Genomic DNA, 23,698 nt, shown 5'->3' with positions numbered 1-23,698 from the left:
GTCTCGAAAATGTGCTGTAAAAGTGATGTCTCGACTCGAAAAATGTATACTTTTCTATTGGAAGAGCTGTGTCTCGACTCGAAATTTGTCAGGAAAATTCTGTCTCGACTCGTCTCGTGCGCATCCCTATAAAAGAGCATACAAAATTCATTTCTAGTTGGTATTTCAAATGTTAAATGGACGTGTCGTTCCCGAACGACACTCGGATTTAACGTAAGTTTACAGTCTGTTGTTCCGGATTAACTAGCTCATAAAATCTCGAAATTAAGTTTTATTTAAAGTATGCACTAGAAAAAATGAAATTTCAAATTGAACGTCCAATGATTATGTCCTGCAGGCTAAAGGTGACAGATGGATAATGAAAGTAGATGATTATGTTAGAACTAGTGGAATGAGAATGTGGGAGGAAACGTGAGAACCCCAAGAAAACTCACGGACACGATGTTGTCCACTACAAGGCCACGTGGCATGGGTTCAACCATGTCTCCAGGACATAGGCCTAGTGAGAATCGGGATTGACATACTACATATATTTCTTATAGACGTAATTACAAAGGGCAAGGTGTGCCAGGTTTCCCCTAGAAACCTGTTGTGCTCTCTAGAATGCCGTTGCACCGTAGAAAAGATTCTTTGAAATCTCAGAATGAGCCTATAGCCCCCTCCCATGCAAAATATCCTAGCTACGCCATTGCGTATATTTATCAAGAATTTGAATAATTGTGACGTACTAACATTTCTTGCTACATGTTGATAAATATACAAGGAAGACATTTTTGTGGTATCAAAATTTTCCGTATCTTCTTCCTTGTTCTTACTACGTACTGGGAACTGCTCAGTGGCTGTATTCAGTTTCATTAGATGACACAGAGATGGCACCACTATCAGCATCTGGCTTCTCTCTGCGACTGTGCGTAGCTAAGAGCATCCTTCCTCTAGGACAATATCTCCCTCTCCTACGTACACACACATACACACCTGTTGGAACACTCCTGCTATCTGGTTGTGCGATAACTGACGCTGTGTGATCTGTGCATCCGTTTTACAGCGATTTACTTGACTTCAGTTACAGAGACCTCTCTTTTTTCGTCTCCTGTTCCTCTTGGCAAATTGTCAAAAGGTGTCTTTTCACGCGTTGACGATCGCTAACGAAGCTGAAAGCAGAAGTTATTGATATTGAAAACAGAATAAGGTAGGTAACTATAATTTTCACTTTTTTCAGCAAACAGAATTGATTTATGTATTTAAAAGAAACAACAAGCAAGTTACAATTAAACTTTAATTCTGAACTAATAATTGTTTATGCAAATATTCCTCTTTCGTATTGGTTAAAATATATATCGAATTTAAATTTTCTTAATGTTAAATTGAATCCTTGTCATTTTATTTTGTTTGTTTATTTATTGTAATTTAGCGTCCCTCTTGAATACTGAGGCTATATGAAACGGGAATATACAGTTTAAGGTGGAATCTGAACCATCGTAATGCATTTTACGGCTCTTCCACCGATAATCGAACCTAAGACTCCAATGCACCAAATGCGGGCTCACTAACCACTAGGCCAGCGGAGTACGACTCTTGATATTTGAATTTCAAATTAACATTAAATATTTTTAGAACCAATAGATAATAACTTCTAAGGTTACTAAACGCGACGGTGTGCTCGTAGGGTAACTACTACTGGTATAAATAGTACTATGCCAGTGGTGAATTCAGAAATTTCCCTCGGGAGGGGGACTTTTAATAACGGGGGTGAAAGTAGTACCGTGAAAGAACTTGTAACCCACGTGGAGTAAAATTGGAGATAAGCACCCGGGGAATTTCCACCACAAGGGCCACTCTGAAATTATCACTGAGTACTAGTATAATTATTGTTGATTATTAAAGGTATAAAGTCATTTATTGAAGTTTAGCACTTCCCTTTTCAGCAGAGAGGCTATATTTGGGATAAACTTAAGGTGGGTTTTGAACCATTATAACCCGTGAGCTCCTCGTGGCTAAGCGGTTAGCATACGCGCCTTTGGCATGGGAAACCGGAGTTCGATTCCCGGTGGAGGCTCATGAGGTTCGGATTCCACGTTAAGCTGTAAGTCCCCGTCTCATAGTCTCGCTGCTGAAAGGGACCCAAAAATGAACTCAAAAATCACTACACCCGTTCAAATTTAAACGTTCTTCCACGTTTATTCCGGATCACGTTTATCAAAGTAGCGCGCACTAGCCACTATACCAGGGAAGGGGGCTGGCATAGAATTGTGTAAAAAAAAAAAGAAAAAAAAAGAAAAAAGAACTGATTTAATTGAGGAATTAAACTTTTTAATGTTCCATTTCTACCATCAAGACTCATCGGCACACACTGCTTAAATCGGAATCTGAATCATCGCTTTTCTTTTACGCGATGCAAGTACGGTAGTCTAACCTGAGATCAAAACTAGGACCACACACGCTGAAAGCATACAGGCTATGACAGCCACTCAGTCAGGAAGTGGCACTTAAATATATTCTAATTTTAATTTTGCTAAGAATTATACACCTAATGTTTGAATAATTATGAGGCCCTCCCCAATCATGTATGGCTTGCGCCTTTGTGCACGGAGACTTGGGTTTGATTCCTGATGGATGAGCATTGCAATTTTAATCCATTATAGTGGTTCGTATTCTACCTAAAAACTTAAGCTCCAAGTCTCATATGACATCGGTACTGAAAATGGATACTGAGCGATACGAACAACAACAATTGTATTATTCCAAGAATTGTTTGTTTCTTTGTTTATTCATAATTGTAAATTATTACAGGTATTGGAACAAATAATTGTTCGTTCTTCGAATGGTTATTTGTATGTTAAAACAATCAGGAAATTGTTCGAATAATTCCTTTGTTCGGATATTCCACAGTGAGAATATAGCTATAATATTTCCTGATACGTCATTCATCCTGCTTCATAAGGAAATAAATGACATCAGCGGGAACTCCACTGTACGAAAGAAAAACACTGGCTGTCATTTCAACAAAGTCCAATTAATTTTGATCTTGCGTCGTTTAATTGCCACCCATGTCGGAATTTTGCTAACATCTAACAAAACTAAATTAATTTTATTGGATAAATCATGTACAGCAATTTCACTTTTTTTTTTTTTTTTTTTTTGTGGTTTTAATCTCCCACGGGTGTATATTGAGGCTAAGGGAGACGCTGAGAATGAGGTCAATGATAATGGTGGAATGATTAAAGTGCGAGGAAACGGGAGAACAGCGAGAAGACCAACGCACAAGATGTTTGACCACCACAAAATCCATTTGGCGGAAGCTGAGATCGAATCAAGGAACCACGAGCCAGAGGTGAGAACTCTACCACTGAACCTCTGCAAAAGATCGAAACATTTATTTTAGGATTTTAGAATTACGTTTAGCAATATTTCTTCGTATTATTATTATTATTATAAATCAAAGAGATTATATATATATATATACCTAGATAGATAGATAGATAGACGAGGAAATGTAGTCTGAATGAGTGATCGAAAATGTAACCTCTTAATCTATCTCTTGCTGTTTTTTCTCAACTGAAATCAGTATTGAAAAAAGTTATCCCAACTTCAATTTATAGGTATTTCGTTGTCATGAATTTTCAGTGTAGATGGAAATGCAAACAGAAGATTAAAAGTAATGGTTGATTGGAGTTTAACGATCGGCTTTTTCAGCACCGTAGCTTTATAAGACAGGACGTGCTATTTAAAGTGGAATTATATTGAATTGACTGGAGTTTAACGTCTCTTTCAGCACTGGAGCTATATGCGGGACGTGCTGTTTGAAGAGGAATTGGGTTTAGTTGACTGGAGTTTAACGTTTCTTTCAGCATTGAAGCTATATGACACAGAACGTGCTGGTTAAAGTGGAATTGGAATGAATTGACTGGACTTTAGCGTCTCCTTGAGCACTGGAGCTATGTGACACAGAACGTCCTGTTTAAAGTGTAATTGGATTAAATTGACTGGAGTTTAACGTCTCTTCCAGCAGTAGAGCCATATGAAACGGGACTATTGTTTAAAGTGTAATTGGATTGAATTGATTGGGAGTTAACGTCTATTTTCGGCAACAACCATACGAAACGGGATCTACTACTTAAAGTGGAGTTAGAAACTACTATAAAGGTAACCAATAAAGTTCTGTCGCTTTTTCACCCACCACCTTCGAACATCGATATATCGCCTAAGATGTACCTGGAAGCACAAAAATAGTCCCCATCAGTATCGACGACCTTTTGTCAACGTTCTGGAAGGCTATGGAATCAATCGTGGTAGGACTTGGTGGGCCGTGAAGAAAAGAAGGTATCAAGTACATTTTGCACCTCTGGGATTTGAACTGGAATTCTCTAAGGTGATTGTTCAAGGAATGGAACAGGTGATAATCGGATGGTGCAATTTCCTGGGAGTATAGCGGATCCAAGTTAGTGTTTCCCATCCAAGGCGTAGGATGGTGTCCCGGGTCATCCTAGCCACGTGGGGTTTAGCGTTGTCCTGTAACCGGAAGACCTCTTTTCAATTCAGAAGTGCTGGCTCCAGAATTTTGAGTTTTTTCTTAAACACGGCTCAACTGCAGACAGTACACAGATGTATTGATGCTCTGACCAGCTGGTAGCAGTTTCCGATGCACGATGCCGCGAGCAGTCCACCAAACATACAGAGGACCATCTTCTGGTGTAGTGCTGGTTACGGCTGTTTTGGAACCGGTTCGTGTGATGCTAACCAATCGTGACGGCGCCATGGAGTTTCGTACAGAAGTCACTTCTCATCACATATCAATACCCTGTCTAGAACTTGCTCATTCCTGATACGAGATAGCAAAGAAACACAGGTGTCTGTTCGCCTTGCCTTCTGACCCAGAGTCAAATCATTAGGGACCCATCGACCCAACTTGTAGTGCTTCCCAAGTTGATGGCGGTGCTGCTGAATGGTTTCTCCACTCACACTGAATTGTAGTCCGAGTTTCTCACATGTCTGGCCACTATTCGCCTCAATTGCTGCCTGAAGATCTTTATTTTGTACATGTGCCGGACTTCCGCCACGTGATGCGTCTTCGAGAATTTCGTTACCGTCCTTAAACTTGTTAAACCGCCGCTGCACTGTACGCGTGGTCACGACATCCTCACCAAAGGCCTGGCATATCTTCCGTCCCGCTGCAGCGACGTTTGACCCCTGTTTGAACTCGTACAGCACACACACCCTTATACCGCTCTGTGGAGGTCTCATGTTCACTTCTCTCGTTACGCACGTTCACGGTGCAACTGAACTGCTACAACTAGGTAGTATGTTGGATATACCCACACCAACAACTGACATTCGCCTCATCTCCATTCGCATTCAACTTACGATGTGAGTGCCAATTGAACACACACCTTCACAAAAAGCGACAGAACTTTCTTGGTTACCTTTATACCTAAGTCAAATTCTGCCCCACGGTAATTGAATTCAGGGCCACGCGAACATTGATTCGGAATAAAGAAAAAAAGACCAGATGAGACATGAGTGAATACACAGTTATATAGTATTAGACATAAAGACAGTTGCTTTTTGCTATTAGCATTTGTATGCGAGCTGGCTCACTTCTCACGCCAAAACTCTAATTGGTTGCATAATGCAAGAACCAAATTAGATACAAAATCAAGATGTAAAGGTTATTTTTAAATTGTATTACAGACTTCCTCATAGTCTGATTCTCCAACTGTGCCGTTCAAAAACTACATTTCTGTTTGATTCATAGTACTGGGGACAGGACTGTGGTCATAAATGGCAGTTCCTAAATGATACAAGAGCTAAACTGTCTTTAACCCCACATTCATTAGTTTTAAAGTACAGAAGTCCTAAATATCAACTAGGTGCATATGTCCTAAAAATAATCTAGGTACACTAGCCCTAAAAATCATCTAGGTACACTAGGCCTAAAAAAATCACCTACGTACACTAACACAGTTCCTAAACGGCACCCTGGCGGGACGTTAAACTGAGCGAAATCCTGAAATTCTCTTGTAGTACTACAGTCGCAGTACGGTGCGTACACGTAGCGAATACCGCTATGCTTTACCGAATAATTAAGCTTGTAGTTTGTAGAAGAGATCCTACGTGGCCGCATGATTATAATCCAGAGAGCATCGTTTGAATTCTAGAGGGTCTTTCAAAAGCAATTTAATTAAAAGCAATAACTTAAAATGAGCTGTTCAGATGCCAAACGGATTAACTCCATCAAACAAGATTTTTCAGTACCTTAAGAGCATCAGATGTGCTAGACATGTGTCATTTAGGTGTCCCAGCTACTTTTTAGGTACACGTCACTTGGCACATATGGTATTCATGTACTAACTTCAGCTACCTAAAGTTTTAAGTACTTGTTACTACTTATTGATATTTGCGACTATGTACCACAAATGTATACCTGGCTCAGTTTCGCACTGTGACAGTCATTTGTTTTTTATGTCGTCACGTAGGACATACATCTTTCATATTCTAGGTACGTCCTTTAGGTGCATACTTTTTCAGATACTTATGGCACATAATTGATATCTGCAGCGACGCACCAATGACAGTCAGCTGTTTACATTTGTTCATGTGCAGTAATATGCAACGAATTCTCGCGCTTTCTGCTCCACTTGCTGTTTCTGTTTCAAATGGCAAGCGATAATACGTATCTGCGTATTATTGAGCAGATAAAAATAAGCCTATTACTATAAAGTGGATAATGCCTAATTAGAATTATTTGCTTAGGTAATGTTATTTTCAGTAGTGACCAACTGTAGTAGCTACACAGGGTGTTTCAAAACAACACCGACAACGTTTGAGAGGTGATTCCTGACACCAAGATAAGACGAGAAGTATAGACCAACCTGGGTGTACAAATGCTTCCTTTCGGAGATATAGGATGCCGAAAACATGAAAAAAAGAACTTTAAAGGTCCATAGCTCCAAAACTATGAGATCTACCGTAGCCGGTTCAAGACTTCATTTAGGAACTAGTATGTGCACTATCCAAAAATACATGTTTCAGAATCCTAAGGTACTTATGCAATAATTTTTGTAGAGGCAGTTTGGCTTTTGCATGTACTTTGAAGTACCCATCAACTATCTCTATAAAAGTTGTTGCGGAAGTACCTTAGGATTCTGAATCTTGGATATTTGGACAGGACACATATTAGTTCCTAAATAAAGTCTTGACCCGGCTACGATAGGTCCCATAGTTTTGGAGCTATGGACCTTTAAAGTTTATTTTTCATGTTTTAGGCAGCCTATAACTCCGAAAGGAAACATTTGTGCACCCAGGTTGGTCTATTCTTTTCGTCTTATCTTGGTGTCAGGAATCACCTCCCAAACGTTGTCGGTGTTGTTTTGAAACACCCTGTATACGTATATGGTATTTTAACTGGTCCATTTATTTTGTGAATATTGCTAGGTAGTATAATTTGTTATGAGATGCGATGGCGAAATTTTATTTGGAGTCGTTGAAGACACTGTGAATGGACATTGCACCGTTGTTTCTCTGTTTTTTTTTTTTTTTTTTTCAGTGTCAACTTAAACTACTCTTGCACTCAGGTACGCAATTTCTACACCCAAACCTCTTCACTTACATAAGCAGTACTCTTGGTGAAATCGATAATTTTGTGTACGTTCTTATTCTTTATTCGTAACATATGTAAATAATTAACTGATCACATATTGTATGTATGAAAGATTCATCTTAATTTTTATTCATCAGTTATGTCATCTCTTTCTTCTAAATTCAGCTCCCAAATTTGATACATTAATTGTTTCTTTTTTTCTAATCGATTGTGTACTAGAGGGGGTACGATATACAGATTACATTTGACAAGTGTCAGGTATATTCATTTGAGGTACTTGAGGTACATAAAGTACATGTCAGACACATGCATAGCACGTACTAAACAGCCCAAACAATGCTCTGTATGCTATTGGAATGCACCTAAGGTGCTGTGGACGAAATTCACTTCTGCCAAGAACACATTAATCACGTTCCAAATGTACATGTCAGGCATAGACTGTGACTATCACTTGCCAACCACGTGATTTCTCTCCCATAGGTACATAAGGCACATACTCGACACATTCCCATGTACCTAAGGGAACATGATAGGTATATGCCTGCTATGTAATTGTGCTGTTAGCGTAGTGAGCATTTTAGTAACTTAGATACAATGTATTTAAATGAAAGTATCAAAACGTTTACGCATTCTAGTGGCAAATTGTTAAACTATGGAGTTAATCGATTTTGCCTCTGAAATAAGTATCTTATCTTATCTTTTCCAAGTCAAAAATGTGTAGAACTAAAAAACCAACAAAAAACTGGAGTTAATCGGTTTGGACTCACCTTCAAGAGATTAGATTATAGGATGATGCCATTGGCCCCATTAGCAATAGCTGCTATTTTGGGGGAACATGTGAAGTAAATTTAGGGGCGAGACATGTTCCAAAGCTGACGGGTACCCCAGGTTTGTAGCATAGCAAAGTGGACCAGAATCAAATTCTAGTAGAAAAAGAAACATTCGTTAAATTTTTAAGTTACGAAAGACGTGTTCATAAACTTCAATCCCAACTAATGTGAGTAATTGTTAATCTTCCAAGAAAGCTCATCCGAAATGTAAAATTTAAAAAATTCCGGAATTCGGAAATATTTCTATTTTCGAAAAAATTGCGTATTTCTGAAAAATTCTTGAATTCTGAAAAATCCGGAATTTAAAAAATTCCGATTTCTAAAAGACCCACAATTCGGAAAAATCCCGGAATTAGGAAAAATTCCGGATTTTTTCTGAATTCTGGATTTTTTAAAATCCGAATTTATACGAATTCCCGAATTTTTCCGACATCGGAATTTTTACGAAAACCGGAAAGTGAAATTTCCGATTCCGGAAATTGTTGTCCATTCCTAATGTGGATTCGAATTTCAGAATTGAAGCAACTGAATGGAGTATTCCGAAGTCCGAAGTCCGAAGTGCAGAAATCTTAAAAATCAAATAGCCTCATAAGTGCTAAGGAGCACAAGTCCTAAACTGCAGAAAACTTAAAGTTTAGGACTTGCGCTAAGATTTTAGGACTTGTGAACGTGTTAATGTTCATACATTAATGTTTTAGTCCCAGAAATGATTTATACCCAGAGATATCTCTTACTATGTCATCCGTTCAGGACGGTATTACCAAAGTTAAAACTTTTTATATAGAAAGCATTTTACCTACTGTACGCTTGCATTCTATCATAGAAACCCAGATAAACTATGTTTGTTTGAGCAATGCTCTCCCACCGAGAATCGTAGCAGGGTGATCGTGCGAACTTCCCGGCGGGGATGGGTTGTCTTGTCTGTGGTTATACACATGCCTACAGCAAATTGCTCAGAAAATGAATTTTGAATGTTTTAAATGTGTTAGTAACTATACATCAGATTCTAAATGAAAACTGTGCTAATCCGTAGAGACATTGGGAAAGAAATCTAAAAGGATTAGGTTTGCCTAAGAGACAGATATTGAGGCTGCCTCGTCTCGAAAAGGGGGTTGTGAAAGCGATTTGTCACTAAAAGTATATCTGTTTCTATGGGGAGAACTCATTTGTCTCATTTCTGAGCACGAAAATTCTGTCTCATCTCGAATTGGGAGTCATGAAAATGATATTTTGTATCTGAAAGAATATCTGTTTCTATTGTAAGACCTCGTCTTGTCTCGTTTCTCAGCACGAAAATTCTCTCTTCTCGAAATGAGAGTCATGAAAGTGATGTCTTGTCTTTGAAAGTGTATCTGTTTCTATTGGAAGAATTAATCTTGTCTCGTTTCTTGGCATGAAAATTCTATCTCGTCTCATCTCATGAGCCACCCTTAAAATCTGCAGAAAATATTGTTGTTCTCTAAACAACATCTTGAGTTAGGCCTAACTAAATACGTTTAAGTAACATGTAACTCCTTGTTTAATGCTTTTATTGCATCTCTTCTTTATGACAACCACTTACTATTGCAGCCTCTTTACTGCAAACACTTCTTTGATCCCTTTAAAGAAGATTTGTTGCAATCTGCTCGACATGAAAAAGCACTCTAATGCTAACTCCACGTTACTATAAAGAATCAGAACAATGTAAATAACCAACCAAACCAAATCCTTTCCTGAAAAGGAAATGCTTTTATTTATTCTTTCCCAGAACTCAATCTGAATCGCCATTTGCCGTAAGTTTTTCTCACTCTCAATAGCGTAAAAGTCTTTTCAGCATGTTCAGTTAAATAAAACACTTTATTTCCTTCAATTTAAACACTTTGTATTAAGGATTTCTACTCTTAATTATTTCCTCTTTCTTTCTATAATAATAATAATAATAATAATAATAATAATAATAATAATAATAATAATAATAATAATAATAATAATAATAGTGTCAGATTTTGACAAGTACGTAATATATTAAATGCAATTAAATGACGTTTTACCTTCATATAGTCCTGATATTTCAGTGGCTGATAATTCTATATGACGATGGCAAAACACGATTATATATACATCTGTACAGGCCTATATATATATATATATATCGGGTGTTTCAAAATAAGTGTTAAAACTCTTGGGACGTAACTCCTGCCATTGAGACAAGAAATAAGTTCTGTTGAACTTTCGTCTATCGGACATATTTTCGGATCTACAAGGTGCAGAAAGCGTGGGAAAATAACTTTCGGACGCCAATAGTTCTGAAACTATCCAACGTAAAGAGGGCGGGTGAAAATTTTACTGAAGAAGTCAAACCTGCTGTATTGAATTTTGCATGTTTCACAATCCTACCATGCACGCGCAAGGGATTCCCCAAAGGAACGTAGGGAGTCCCGGATAATCTGCCAAATGAAAATTGGTCTAAATGGATATGAATTGATAGGGTTTCTACCAGTTAACAATAATTCGTTTGAATTAAGTCGATATCTGGAACAAATACAAAATGGCGGACATCTTCATGCCCGTTGTGTGTGGTTGCATAATCGCCAGATACGGATGCTGGCCAACAGTGACGTTCTGAGTATTAAGTGTAGCCAATTTGTACTCAAATGCTCTAGAAACACATCTGGAGTGTTGGTAGAGCACAACAGATGAAGCAGGGTGATTCATACGTGTGGAAACACGTAACGAAAAATGTTCAGAAAGGCACTCATACTAAGTAAACGTGAGTTCAAAGCGTCGGAAATGTAATTATTAGCATCAAGACCATGAAAGTCATTGCCAATTCACCAATAATATTCCCGCAAACCGATGCAATATGGTGTCTACCGTTACATACCAATAAGGATGCAACAGCTGAGGCTAAGTTGAAATTGTGCAAGGGGACTCACAAAGAAATTGGGGAAACTAAAGGAATGACACTAGTGGGATCGCATGATCGATATTGAAATGTGGCCAATGTGTGAGTTGATATCGACATGTAGCTATTGGACAAATGTTAACATGTCCCACTACTGCTGGGACACCGTCCCACGTGCGAAAAATAGGAAAATAACCACTCGGGTCTTGAATCTGAGGCCCTGGGCTCCCAGTAGGATTTGAAACTGCGACCACGCGCTCTAGCTCTGAGTCACGATGGAGCCTCACTTTCTCTGTATTCATTTCTTTGAGGAGTATCCACTTTGTTTGGCAAGCGCTCTTGTAGAGCCTCCCACCAAGCTTGTGTGTTTCATTTTGTTGCTCCTACTCCACAGTTGTAAACAATCAGAGATTTAAGACCTTTCTTCCTATTTCTCATGTCGTTTTATTTTCCATATGTATGTTGTTCCAGCTGTAGTGTTACATGTATAAAATTGGTTCATTTTCGTCTTTGTCTTGGCATGTGCACTGTGTGTAAGATACGAATTTCTGGAGGTATTTTCCTATATTTCGAGTACGTCATATGTCCCAGAAGACGTGGGACATGATACAAGTTTGTTATTTTCACGCTCTATCAGAATTTGCACTATGAATTAAGAGATTTCTTTTCATATGTGTCGACTGTGGACAATGTCTCAAACAAAGAGAGACATTGATACAATCGTGTTCTAGTTACTTTCTACCAAAAAGTGCACCAGATTTAATAGCAGAATGTACAACTTGATTTCCCTAGTTTTGCACGTGAGACGGTGTCCCAGTAGTAGTGGGACATGTTGACATTTGTCCATTAGCTACATGTTGATATTGATACACACATTGGCCACATTTCAACATCGATCATGCGATCTCACTAATGACATTCCTTTAGCTTACCCAGTTTCTTTGTGTCCCCTTGCACAATTTCAACTTAGCCTCAGTTGTTGCATCCTTATTTGTATGCAACCGTACATATCATATTGCATCGGTTTGAGGAAATATTATTGGTGAATTGGCAATGGCTTTCATGGTCTTGATGCTATTACTTCATTTCTGACACTTTGAACTCACTTTTACGTAGTATGAGTGCATTTTTTCTGGGCACTTTTCGTTACGTGTTTTCACACATGTGAATCACCCTGCTTCATCTGTTGTGCTCTACCGACACTCCAGATGTCGTTCTAGAGCATTTGAGTACAAATTGGCTACACTTAATACTCAGAACGTCACTGTTGGCCAGCATCCGTACCTGGCGATTATGCAACCACACACAACGGGCATGAAGATGTCCGCCATTTTGTATTTGTTCCAGATATCGACTTAATTCAAACGAATTATTGTTAACTGGTAGAAACCCTATCAATTCATATCCATTTAGACCAATTTTCATTTGGCAGATTATACGGGACTCCCTACGTTCCTTTGGGGAATCCCTTGCGCGTGCATGGTAGGATTGTGAAACATGCAAAATTCAATACAGCAGGTTTGACTTCTTCAGTAAAATTTTCACCCGCCCTCTTTACGTTGGATAGTTTCAGAACTATTGACGTCCGAAAGTTATTTTCCCACGCTTTCTGCACCTTGTAGATCCGAAAATATGTCCGATAGCCGAAAGTTCAAGAGAACTTTTTTTCTTGTCTCAATGGCAGGAGTTACCTCCCAAGAGTTTTAACACTTATTTTGCAACACCCGATACAGTGGCGGATCCAAGGGGGGGGGGCTATACGCTCAAGTATACACTGGATAAAATGGGCTTCAATCCTGCTTTACACTGGATGAAACGGCAAAATATGGTTTAGCCCCTCCCTTAATCATATCCTGGATTCGCCCCTGTATATATATATATATATATATATATATATATATATATATATATATATATATATATATATATATATATATATATATATATATAGGATGTCCAAATGTGCTATTAAAATCCTAACGTGATATTAGAATCCCTTATATACTAAAAGCAAGGTAATATATCCAAGGGTTTTTTTTGTTTTTTTTTGTTTTTTTTTTTTTTTTTTTTTTACTTAGCTTACAAAGATTCAATATGGGCGCCCTTCGTGACACGTCAGACATGTAGTCGATAGTCCATTTTCTCCCATACCCGAATCAACATGTCTCTCGTAACGGCAGCAAGGGCTTCTGAAATTCGCTCTCACATCTCTGTCAGATCTCGGGGCAATGGAGGGTTAAATACGTGGTCTTTGACAAAGCCCCATAGAAACAAGTCGCAAGGTCCCATGTCTGCAGTCCTCGGGGACCATCTCAACAACGCTTCATCATTGCCAGTGCGACCTATCCAACGCTGTGGGAGATGTTCATTCAGATATCTTCTCACGTCATTCTGAAAATGGGGTGGAGCTCCATCCTTTTGGAAAATGGTATCTCTGGAGTTCTTTACAGGGTGTAATATCAACCCATAGGCGTTAATAGTACCCCGTCTCCTCCGACGGCACTGGGTGGCGCACGAGCTCCAGGGGTGCAAAATATGTAGAAAGTAGGAGTGCATAACTAAGGCTTGCGGGGGAGGGCGCTGAACCTTAAAGTTACACCACTGTATTAACCACATCTGGAGTATGTCAAGGTGGGAGTGTCCCATTACAGTTCTTTCTGCAAAATTAAATGGCCCATAAAGCTTCGTTCTGTACATGGCAGCAAAGACGTTCAACTTTGGAGGATCTCTTACATGCTCAATGATTCGCCAAGGGTATTATTCACGGATTCGAATATTATGCCTGTTAACTTTGCCGCTAATATTGGTAAATCGCCTCATCACTAAAGCCAACTCTGTCCCTAAAATCATTATTTTCCAGGTATTTCATGTCCACACTAAAGACAGTGCGAAGTTTTTCAGTGAGTACCTGCACAAGTTGTAGCTTGTAAGTCTTGAATTTCAAACATTTAAGAAGGACATGAAAGACTTGAGCGAGCCAACGCTAACTCACTGCCCGCTCTTCGAACTGATTTTGTGGGACTGCGTTGGAAGAATTGCCGAAGTCTATCCACTGTCTCCTCTGAATGCGAAGGATTGACAGTGCTTTGGCCTTTGCATAAGCAACCTGTCTCCATGAGTTATGTATACCAATGCTTAAGGAGTTCTTGTCAGGTGGATCGACCGCAAACTGTCACCGAAACTTGCGTTGAATTGTCATAACGGACGAAATCTTTGTGTGTCATTTTTTAAATGTTGTCTTGGAAACGGTATTTCAATTAAAACTTGGAGTACCTAATAGAAATCCTTGTCACCGACACATCTCTCCTCTCACTGCGCACCTAGATTTTTTTTAAAAGCGTACAATCTTTTTCGGACACCTAGATCCACTGAAAAATAGGGATTTTTAAATTAAGTCATTATCAAATTTATCCAGGATATAGATCTTAGAGTGACCAACTACTGGAGAGAAAAATCAGAAAATGGCCAAAAAGTGGCACATGCTGTCATCTTCGTATTGATTTGATTCGTAAGGTTGAAATTTTCTTGCCTGTAAAAATGTACATAGGCCCATTATGTTTGTCTATCCTCGTATAGAACTATCATGCCATAAACCTATCATCCAGATTTCTGGCTTAATTCATTTAATAACACTAATTGTGCCTCCCCCCTTCCCCAGACAGAGATAATTTCAGAAGATTTCCTCCGAGGGAGGATTTTCAATAAACGAGGGGTGAAAGTAATGCTGCAAAAATACTGGCAAACCAAGTTGCACCCGGAGAAATATACCGAGGGAAGGGAAATTCGTACCTCCAGGAGGATTTCCCTATCGGACTACTCCCTGAAACCATCATTGCACCCAAGCCTTCAGCCCGCTGTACATTATAGATTACAATCGAGCATAATTAAAGGCCCTAATTGTTTAAATTTAACAAATTTATTTATTTTCAGCAGACAAGGTATAGCGAGGGTAGCGACACCCATTAGCGTGACTATTTACTATAATGAATTAACATGACGCACAAACTGATAGACTGAGTATATATAAGGTTTAATTTTTATTATAGATACACGGCTATTTACAACTTACTTACTTACAGGGTCTGTTCAGAAAGTAATGAGACTGGTCAACGCGTGGCACTCCAATCGCAAGCAGCGCGCTCCCCGACAAAGGACTTTGTAGTGGGGGGGTCTAAGCTAAGCAACGCAGTGGACATCTGTCGCGTCCCAGCTCTGATGAAGTAAGGATTACGCGTGTCGCAAACGCTTTTTTGAGTTTTGGTCATGGTAGATTTTCAAAAATAATTTTGTGAACCGTTGTTTTGCATATGTTGAGGTCTTCGACGATTAACCTTACACTCAAACGACAGTCGAAGCTCAGGAGATTTTTCACTTTAGCCACATTTTTGTCCAAACCATTCGTTGTAGGGCGTAGGGATCGTTCCATGTGTTCAATGGTCTCCCGTCCGTTTTTGAACTTTCTGAAGTACCGGAAAACCTGGGTTCTTGACAGGGTCTTCTTGATCAAAGCAAGCGTCGCGGAAGCACTTTTGCCCAGGTGAAAGCATGCGAATTCTCCATTTGTTACGTTTTCTGTCGCGGCCAAAACTCAAAATCAGCTTTTGCGACACGTGTGATCCTTACTGCATCAGAGCTCAGACGCAACTGATGTGTAGTGCGTTGCTTAGCTTATACCCCCTCCCACTACAAATTCCCTTGCTGGGGAGTGCGCTGCTGGCGACTGGGGCGCCGAGCGACGGCCAGTCTTATCATTTTCTGGACAGGCCCTGTACTTTCTAAATGTTTGATATTAGTTATTGTTTTTAAATTATCCATGAAAACTCAATAAAATATAGGGTACACAAAAAAAAAAGACTCCAATAAGTTCCATCGTCATTAGCAGGCGGACCTTTGATTTAGGTTGAATGATTACACGTTTTATTTTTACATTCAGAAGATGCTTTGACAGAATTATTTTGAAAAATAATACCTTTACTCTTCAACGGAAGACATAGCTACGCATATATATATATATATAAAATAAATAAGGGAAAGAAATGGAGTACCTGACGTCTTCCGTTGCACGAGTGCTGCAACTGGGACTAACAACATTTGGTATATAACAGGAAACTTTTATTTCCTAACGTAGAAAAGTATATTTATATCTACATTTCACCTATTGTTTTTCGCATGCTGCGGGAGAGTGTACAAAGAATTTTACAAGAAGATCTGCACTTTCAATCAAACTTTTTTTTAAAGTGCAATTTCATTGCCATCTGAAAATTTGCGGGCCGCAGAAGTGGCCTTCTGTTGGGCCATGAATGTTCATTTATTTATAGTTCCAATTGGATATGAGTTATAGTATTTATTTACTTGTTTATGTGTGTGGCTGGGTACAATGTAAAATTACAAAATACAAAAATACTGAACAACAAAAAAATAGGACAAGAACAATGCATCTTTTAACAAGCAATGAAGTGCTAAAGTGCTGGAGTGCTGAAAAGGTTTCTTGACTTCATGGTAATAGTTCAAAGAAATCCATGAAGATAGTGAATTTGCTGACCGATCTGGGACGGCTTTCAGCTTTGGTACGTAGGTGCGTAGCGTGTGTACTATGTTGGTCAGGTTTAAATCATTCAAAAGTTGAAGAAGTTCTTTAATAGTTTGGATTATGTTTTAAGAGGATGAATTATCATCAGGAGACGCCTTGGGTGTTGAACCTGTGATAGTAAATAATACTGAAAGCTCAAGTCTTGAATTGAGTGTAGCAGTGGTGTCTTGAAGAAATGTTGAATGTGAGATTGTGCTTGCTGGTGTTGTTTTCCTATTCGCTCGTAGAGTTTATTGTATTCGCGGACATCCGCAATAATTAGCAGGGTGAGCGTCTTTACAATTGACACATTTCGCTGGTGTGTCTCTGGTCTTCTTTGGCACGTCCAATGAGAGCCGGCGCACTTAACGCACCGAGGCAGAGCTTTGCAAGTTGCTTGCAAATGCCCAAATCTTTGGCATTTTGAAGCACTGCAAGTAATGTTTCTTTTGTAGTGGTTCTATGCGAACTTCTATGTGTAGCAATAAGTCTTCTTTGAAAATTCTGGTAGCTTTAGAGTCTTCTTCAATGTAATCAAGAATAGTGGGATTGGTACTTTCCCTTTCCCGACTTCACTATTCTGGGTTCGCATTTGTGGAAAGGAGACTATTGGGTATAATCCTTCTCCTTGAGTGCTGTTATGATGTCTTCAATACTGGTATCAATTGGAAGGTGTCGAATAACTCCTTTGATGGTCTCGGTTTTCTTCTTGATTTCGGTGGCATATTCTAGTTTGTGGTAAGCACAAATGTTTTGCATGGCTTCGTAGTTCTCCTAAATCTCGCACTCATGAATAGAAAAATAACTGCTTTGCTGCAATCTTTAGTTATTAATTGTTGTAATTTTTATAGCCCTGGGTAGGGGACAATCGTATACACTGTGTATGTATATCCAACTTTTGGTTACGTCTGCAGTAGTCTTCATATCGTCTAATTTCTATCTGCGGTACTTTTTAGAAGCCTTTAAATTGTCGAAGGTTTTATTGAGTCACCCTCTATAATTAAATTTATGGTATATAAAATTAAGTTCCGTTTATTTTTTCGAAGTCAGAGGAAGTATTGTGTACAACACTCCAATGTTTGTTTTTAAGTGTTTACGGTTTGCAGATGATGATGTGGCGCTTGTTGCGGAATCTGACAATAATGTAATAACATGTTAGAAAACTTGAGGAAGGACTGTGAAGAATGTGGGATGAAAATAAATGTGAGAAAGACAAAAGCCATGGCGATTGGAACAAAGCGGTAGGCGTCAAATAAATACAAATAAGAGGGGAGAAAATAGAACAGGTTACTAGTTTTCGATACCTGGGTAGTATTATTAGTGATGATATGAAGTGCAAACATGAAATAAAAGCAAGAACAGAAGTGGCGAAAGAACCCTTTAGGAGGAAGAAAAGTCTATTTTGTAAGACCTTGAATAAGAGTTGAGAAAAAGACTCATAAAATGTTTCGTGTAGAGTTTTGTACTGAATAGAGCAGAAACATGGACATTACGTAAACATGATGAGAAACGACCGAAAGCTTTCACAATATGGGTGTGGAGAAGAATGGAGAGAATTAGCTGGGTCGAGCAGGAAACGAATGAGAGGGTATTAGAAAGGATGAGGGAGGGGAAAAAAACGATTTTAGATATTACTGAGAAGAGGAAGAGAAACTGGTTGAGTCATTGGCTAAGAAGGAATTGTACAATGACGAACGTGCTAGGGGGTATGGTGATACGAAAGAGGGAGAGAGGGCGAAGGAGGCTACATTTGATGGATGGCATCAAAACAGAAAAATTGTATGTAAAGACGAAGAGATTACCTGACGACCGTGGAGCATGGATGTTTCTCAATTGTGATAAGTGATCTGCCACTAATAGCAGTATATCTATGATGATAATATATGTGGAGAGCATACATAGCATTTCTTTCTTTATTTTTAATTTCGTAAATGAAATCGAACATTAAATTATTTTAACGACATACATCATGTTATTTTACATTTAAGACTTTTTAAGATTACCGCAGTAATAATTACTCTCACTAACTCAGGTGCAGAAAGGGCGCCGCTTCAGGGTGCTCTCACATGTCTTTGTCATTTGATCCGGTTCTTCAACAGATCATCTACCACTACATTACGCATTCCGTAAGATCCTTGATTTGTTTCACGGCTTCGTGAGATTAGCCAAATGTCTGTAAACAACTAATATATTAAAATACCTGACAAAATGTACGAGTTCTGTACATGATTACTCATTTTGCACTTACGGCAAAAGGAACTGACATCTTGAAAATTGTAAGAATTTTAGTAAACCACTTAAAAGTACTGATTATTAATTTTTGATAACTCATTTCATGGTGGGAGACCTCGCTATTTCTGCTTAGTCACTGTACTCTCCTTTAAAAGAAAGAAAAATCATATTGAGTTGTCTGCTGATTGGTATCTCAGATATCTCTGTAATCAGTTTTTTTAAAATTATTTCTTGTTATTTTCCGTTATTGGTTTCAAGTTCACTTAATACATTCATATAGAAGCAGCCAGGGTGTATTTGAGTGTTGTTGAGTTCTATACATTCGATAATTCGGTGTACTTTTTCCTCCTTTCTACGCAGCTACTGAAACAAAATATAATTTCAACATAAACTTATATAAAATTTGCTTATTTATTGCAAGAAATATGGGCGTTATTGTTAGTAATATTTGTGTCACTGTTAGAAGCATTGTGTAACTGCTAGGAATATGTGTGTCACTGTTAGAGTATGTCATTGTTATAAGGGGAATGAAATAAAAGTAGATATAATCTCCTAAGTGACGGTATATATTTTTCACATATACTGTAACAATAAATAAATACGTAATATATTTCAGCAGATTAAGAATTATTTATCGTATCAGATTAGCAACGAAAGACATACTTTTAAAATCCATATATTTTGTTTTCGTAAAATTACACAGGAGAATTTATTCACAAAACCATGCCATTTTGTTCAGCTGGGTGTGATATATCAATTTATATCTTATCTTTGAATATGTTCACCTTTTAAAATTAAACTAAATTTACAGATATGTCTGGATTCCGGCTCAAGACCCATCCCCTGCGTATGTTCCTGCCTATGTCTATTTGGGACAGAAGATATCCACGGACATCCAATATTAAATAAAAAATAAACCAAGGCTGGAGTGAATTTGAAGGGAATGGCTCCACATTGAAAAGTTTGATTTGATTTGATTTCATTTCATTTTCAATTTAACGTCACTTTCAGGTAGATACAAACCACATAAGCTCCCGCCGGAAATCGTATCCAGGTCTCCCATGCCAAAGGCGTGTACCCTAACGCTTAGCCACGTAGGAGCTCACATTGAAAACTAAAACGCCTAGGGCCTATGGGTCTAAAATGTAAAATTTTTAGTGATTATATTCTGCCTATTTTGAAATGTGGAGCGGAGATGTCGACACTAACAAAATCATACATTCGCCCTCTACACACTACACAACAAAGAATGGAGAAATGTCTGTTCGGAATCATAGAAAAGAATAGAACAACAATCATGCAGATGACATGCAAATATCATGAAAATAAAGGCATTGAAATGACAATGGGTAGGACATATTCCAAGAATAAACTATGATTGCTGGCCGAAATATAATCCTCAACTGAATATCGAGAGACAAGAGACGACCTAGGAAACATCCTTATGTAGTATGGTATGAAAAAATCGAGAATCACCGGGAAGTAACATGGAAAAGAATTGTCCAAAATAGATCGTTGTAGAGAAAAGGTGGAGAGACCTTCATTCAGCAGTGAAATGATAATTAAATTTTTATATATAATCACCTCTTATAGTATATTGTATTAACAACGATAATAAGACGATAGATAAGATGTCGATCACAATGTTTGATGTCACCTCCTAGACAATGACTAAAGAAGTCCTACAAAACTAAAGAAAGTATATAAAATCAAAACAGTACTTGAAGAATAATACTTTCATAGATTGTATTGATCGTGGTTTCTATGCATGCTGATGTCCACGTGCTTCCTAGGAATGTATAAATGAACTTCCTGAATGCTATTTTTATTTTATTATATATATATGAACATTTAAACTAGCTTCAGATCAGATACAGTTTCATTTACGGATATAATCTGCGGTAGCGACCAGAGTAACATATAGATCCCATGTCACTTTCCCGGGGAACTCACTAGCAGAATTTCATGTATTACGTGTAAAATTTAGTCGTGGAACTTCCAGCTAGGGTGACTATACGTTCCGAGTAAAGGGGTTTGTCCCGTTTTGAGAACACAAAATATTCTTCCATTTTTTTTAATTTTTTTTTAATAACATATTTTGTTTCGGCACAGATTTTTTCCCACTAAACAACGGCAATTAAATTTGTTGTAATCAGGGACGCCCGCAGGATTTTTTTTTTTTCAATGGGGGAAGATCTATACACAAGCGCAGTCGCAAATACACATACAATTTGATGCTCCCGTGTACATAGTTCACCATATAAAACAACAATTATTTAAGCACATATCTTTATTAACTACAGTAAATATATTTTTCTACTATAGTACTATAGTATTTAATGTAAATATACCAAGTATTGTACATTGCTCCCCTCCCGCCCTAATTTTCAAACGGTGTACAGTTCTTTGGAACTATGTAGCAAAACATATTCATTTGATGTCGCATACTATAGTATATTTTGTATTAAATAATATAGTACTATAGTTTATTCACTGTAGTTAATAAGAATAGTGTTTAAATAATTGTTGGGTTTAATGCAAGAACCAGGTAGAACCTTTTTTTTTTTTTTTTTTTTTAGCGAATTTGAGATTTTCTCATGTTCCAGTAGGAAAAAAATCACTCTACATTGTGTACAAGAATAATGTGTATCCGATGATCATATTCAGTTATAATGCAAAGGAAGTACCTATATACAGTGTTGATCGTGAAGTTAGAGCAAGAAGTAGGCAGCTACGGAAATAAATCTAAAAGTGGACATGATGAAACTTAGGTACCGAACGCCATAAGTACACTATATAAATATAACCATATTTAATGTAAGCTACCAAGTAAGATAAGTAAGGATTGTACTATGTCTTTTAAAGAGGAGGACCCAATATTTCCTACAAGACTTAGTAATAATTATCTTGCAATTACGGTTCTTATAAGTCTACCTGACAGGTGTTATGCGACCTGGTTTATGGTTCGTTTTGCTAATAACTTCGCGGACGGCCATCTAGTAAGTTTGTAAAATAGAAAATTAGTGATGTTACAATTAGTAATGCGTTACTATTAGCATTATATGAATGTCGTTATTACGAGAAATCAAACAATAGATATAATCTGCTACTTAACGCTATATATATCTTTCACTGACAATACATAAATAATCTATTCTAGCAGAAAAAAAAAACTATCAACTCCATCAAATTGGTAATCAACGACATACAACTCTGTTCAGAAAGTTTAGTGAATGATTTCATATTGCACGCGATGGTAAAAGTGAGCCACCGCCACATCCCGCGCCGGATAGGTAAAGACATGTCTGAACAAGTTTCCGACCGGAGGCGCTGCGGATGTGCTTATCGTTTGTAACGGCACATTGTCGAGTGAATGTGTAGTGTACGTGCAGTCGAAACCAAAAGTGGATATTATTTGTAAAAGAGAGCAGTGAACGAATAAGCTCTTCTGTTTCAAACTTCTAAAATCAGCGAAAACGACTCATGAAACGCTAATAACAGTTTACGAAAAACCTGCTCTCACTTTGAAGTGGATTTATGGGTGACTTAGACGTTTCCGAGAAACGGAACACCGTGGAAAATGACCCCCGAACTAGCCGTGGAAAATGACCCTGAAAGTGCATGCATCCAGGACAATGTACAGAAAGTGAAGGAACGGCCCAGGATCGTCATGTGATAGTGTGAATGATAGCAGAGGAAGTACGAATTGGTCACGAAATGGTCCACCTTATAGTGATCCAGGATTGGGGTGAACTCAAACTTTGCTCCCGACTTGTGTCCCACACTCTAATGCCGGAACAAATACAACGTTGGCTTGACACCTATGGAGACCTCATCGGCATGGCGGACCGAGACCTAAATTTCCTGAAAATAATCATCACGGGTAACGAGACCTGGTGCCTGAGGTACGACTCCGTAGGCAATCGTCAAAGTATGGAGTGGCAGGGTCCAGGGTCGCCGAAAAGCAAGAAGGTGAGAAGTGACAGATCCCGCATCAAGACGATACATGTGTTGTTCGTAGACTTTGAGGGTCTCATCATAAAGAATTCCTCCCTGAGGGCACTACGTTAAATGTCGCTATGGAAATACTGAAATTGCAACAACGGATCAAGCGGGTACGCCCCCAGTACTCCAAACGAGGCGACTGGACCCTGCTCCACGATAATGCTCGGCCACACACTTCCTTTCTGATACAGCAGTTCCTGGCCGACAGGGAAGTTGTGTCACTCAATCACTCACTCTACTCCCCAGACTTGTTTCCTCTGTACTTCTTGTTCTCTAAATTGCAACCAGTCCTGCAGGGATAGCGTTTTCGGACATTTAAAGTCATGTTACGATCCAGCTGAAGGCCATCCCTAAAGACGAGTACGACAGGAGTTTCCAGGACTTGTACAATCCGCGGCAAAAAACCTGCAACATGAGCATATAAGTATATTGTGAAATGACGGAGTCTTTTGCCCCAAAATAAGTGTGCAGGGGAGGAGGCCGAGGTTTATGCTGGCGTGATTCGTTCCACTTAGACGTTATGTTCATTTCCTGTGCTATTAGGCGTAGTTTCACAATAAACTTACATTCTCATGTTGCAT

The 23,698-nt window shown here is 38.5% G+C and overlaps 1 protein-coding gene across 1 annotated transcript in view; it reads left to right on the top strand.

Annotated features, from left to right (window-relative positions):
• Nucleotides 1-983: 983 nt before the first annotated feature.
• The window catches only part of LOC145686153 (cGMP-dependent 3',5'-cyclic phosphodiesterase-like), a 233,334-nt gene continuing 210,619 nt past the window's right edge, over nt 984-23,698 (top strand). The window contains exon 1 of the mRNA XM_081759149.1: nt 984-1,189. The gene's annotated coding sequence lies outside the window, so the exon portion shown is untranslated. The remainder of the gene's footprint in view (nt 1,190-23,698) is intronic.

Source organism: Thermobia domestica, chromosome 5, assembly GCF_964235325.1.
Source record: "Thermobia domestica chromosome 5, izTheDome1.hap1.1, whole genome shotgun sequence".
In the NCBI taxonomy this organism is placed as follows: Eukaryota; Metazoa; Arthropoda; class Insecta; order Zygentoma; family Lepismatidae; genus Thermobia; species Thermobia domestica.
The sequence above is the reverse complement of the archived record's forward strand: the minus strand, read 5'-3'. Positions and strand labels throughout refer to the sequence as shown.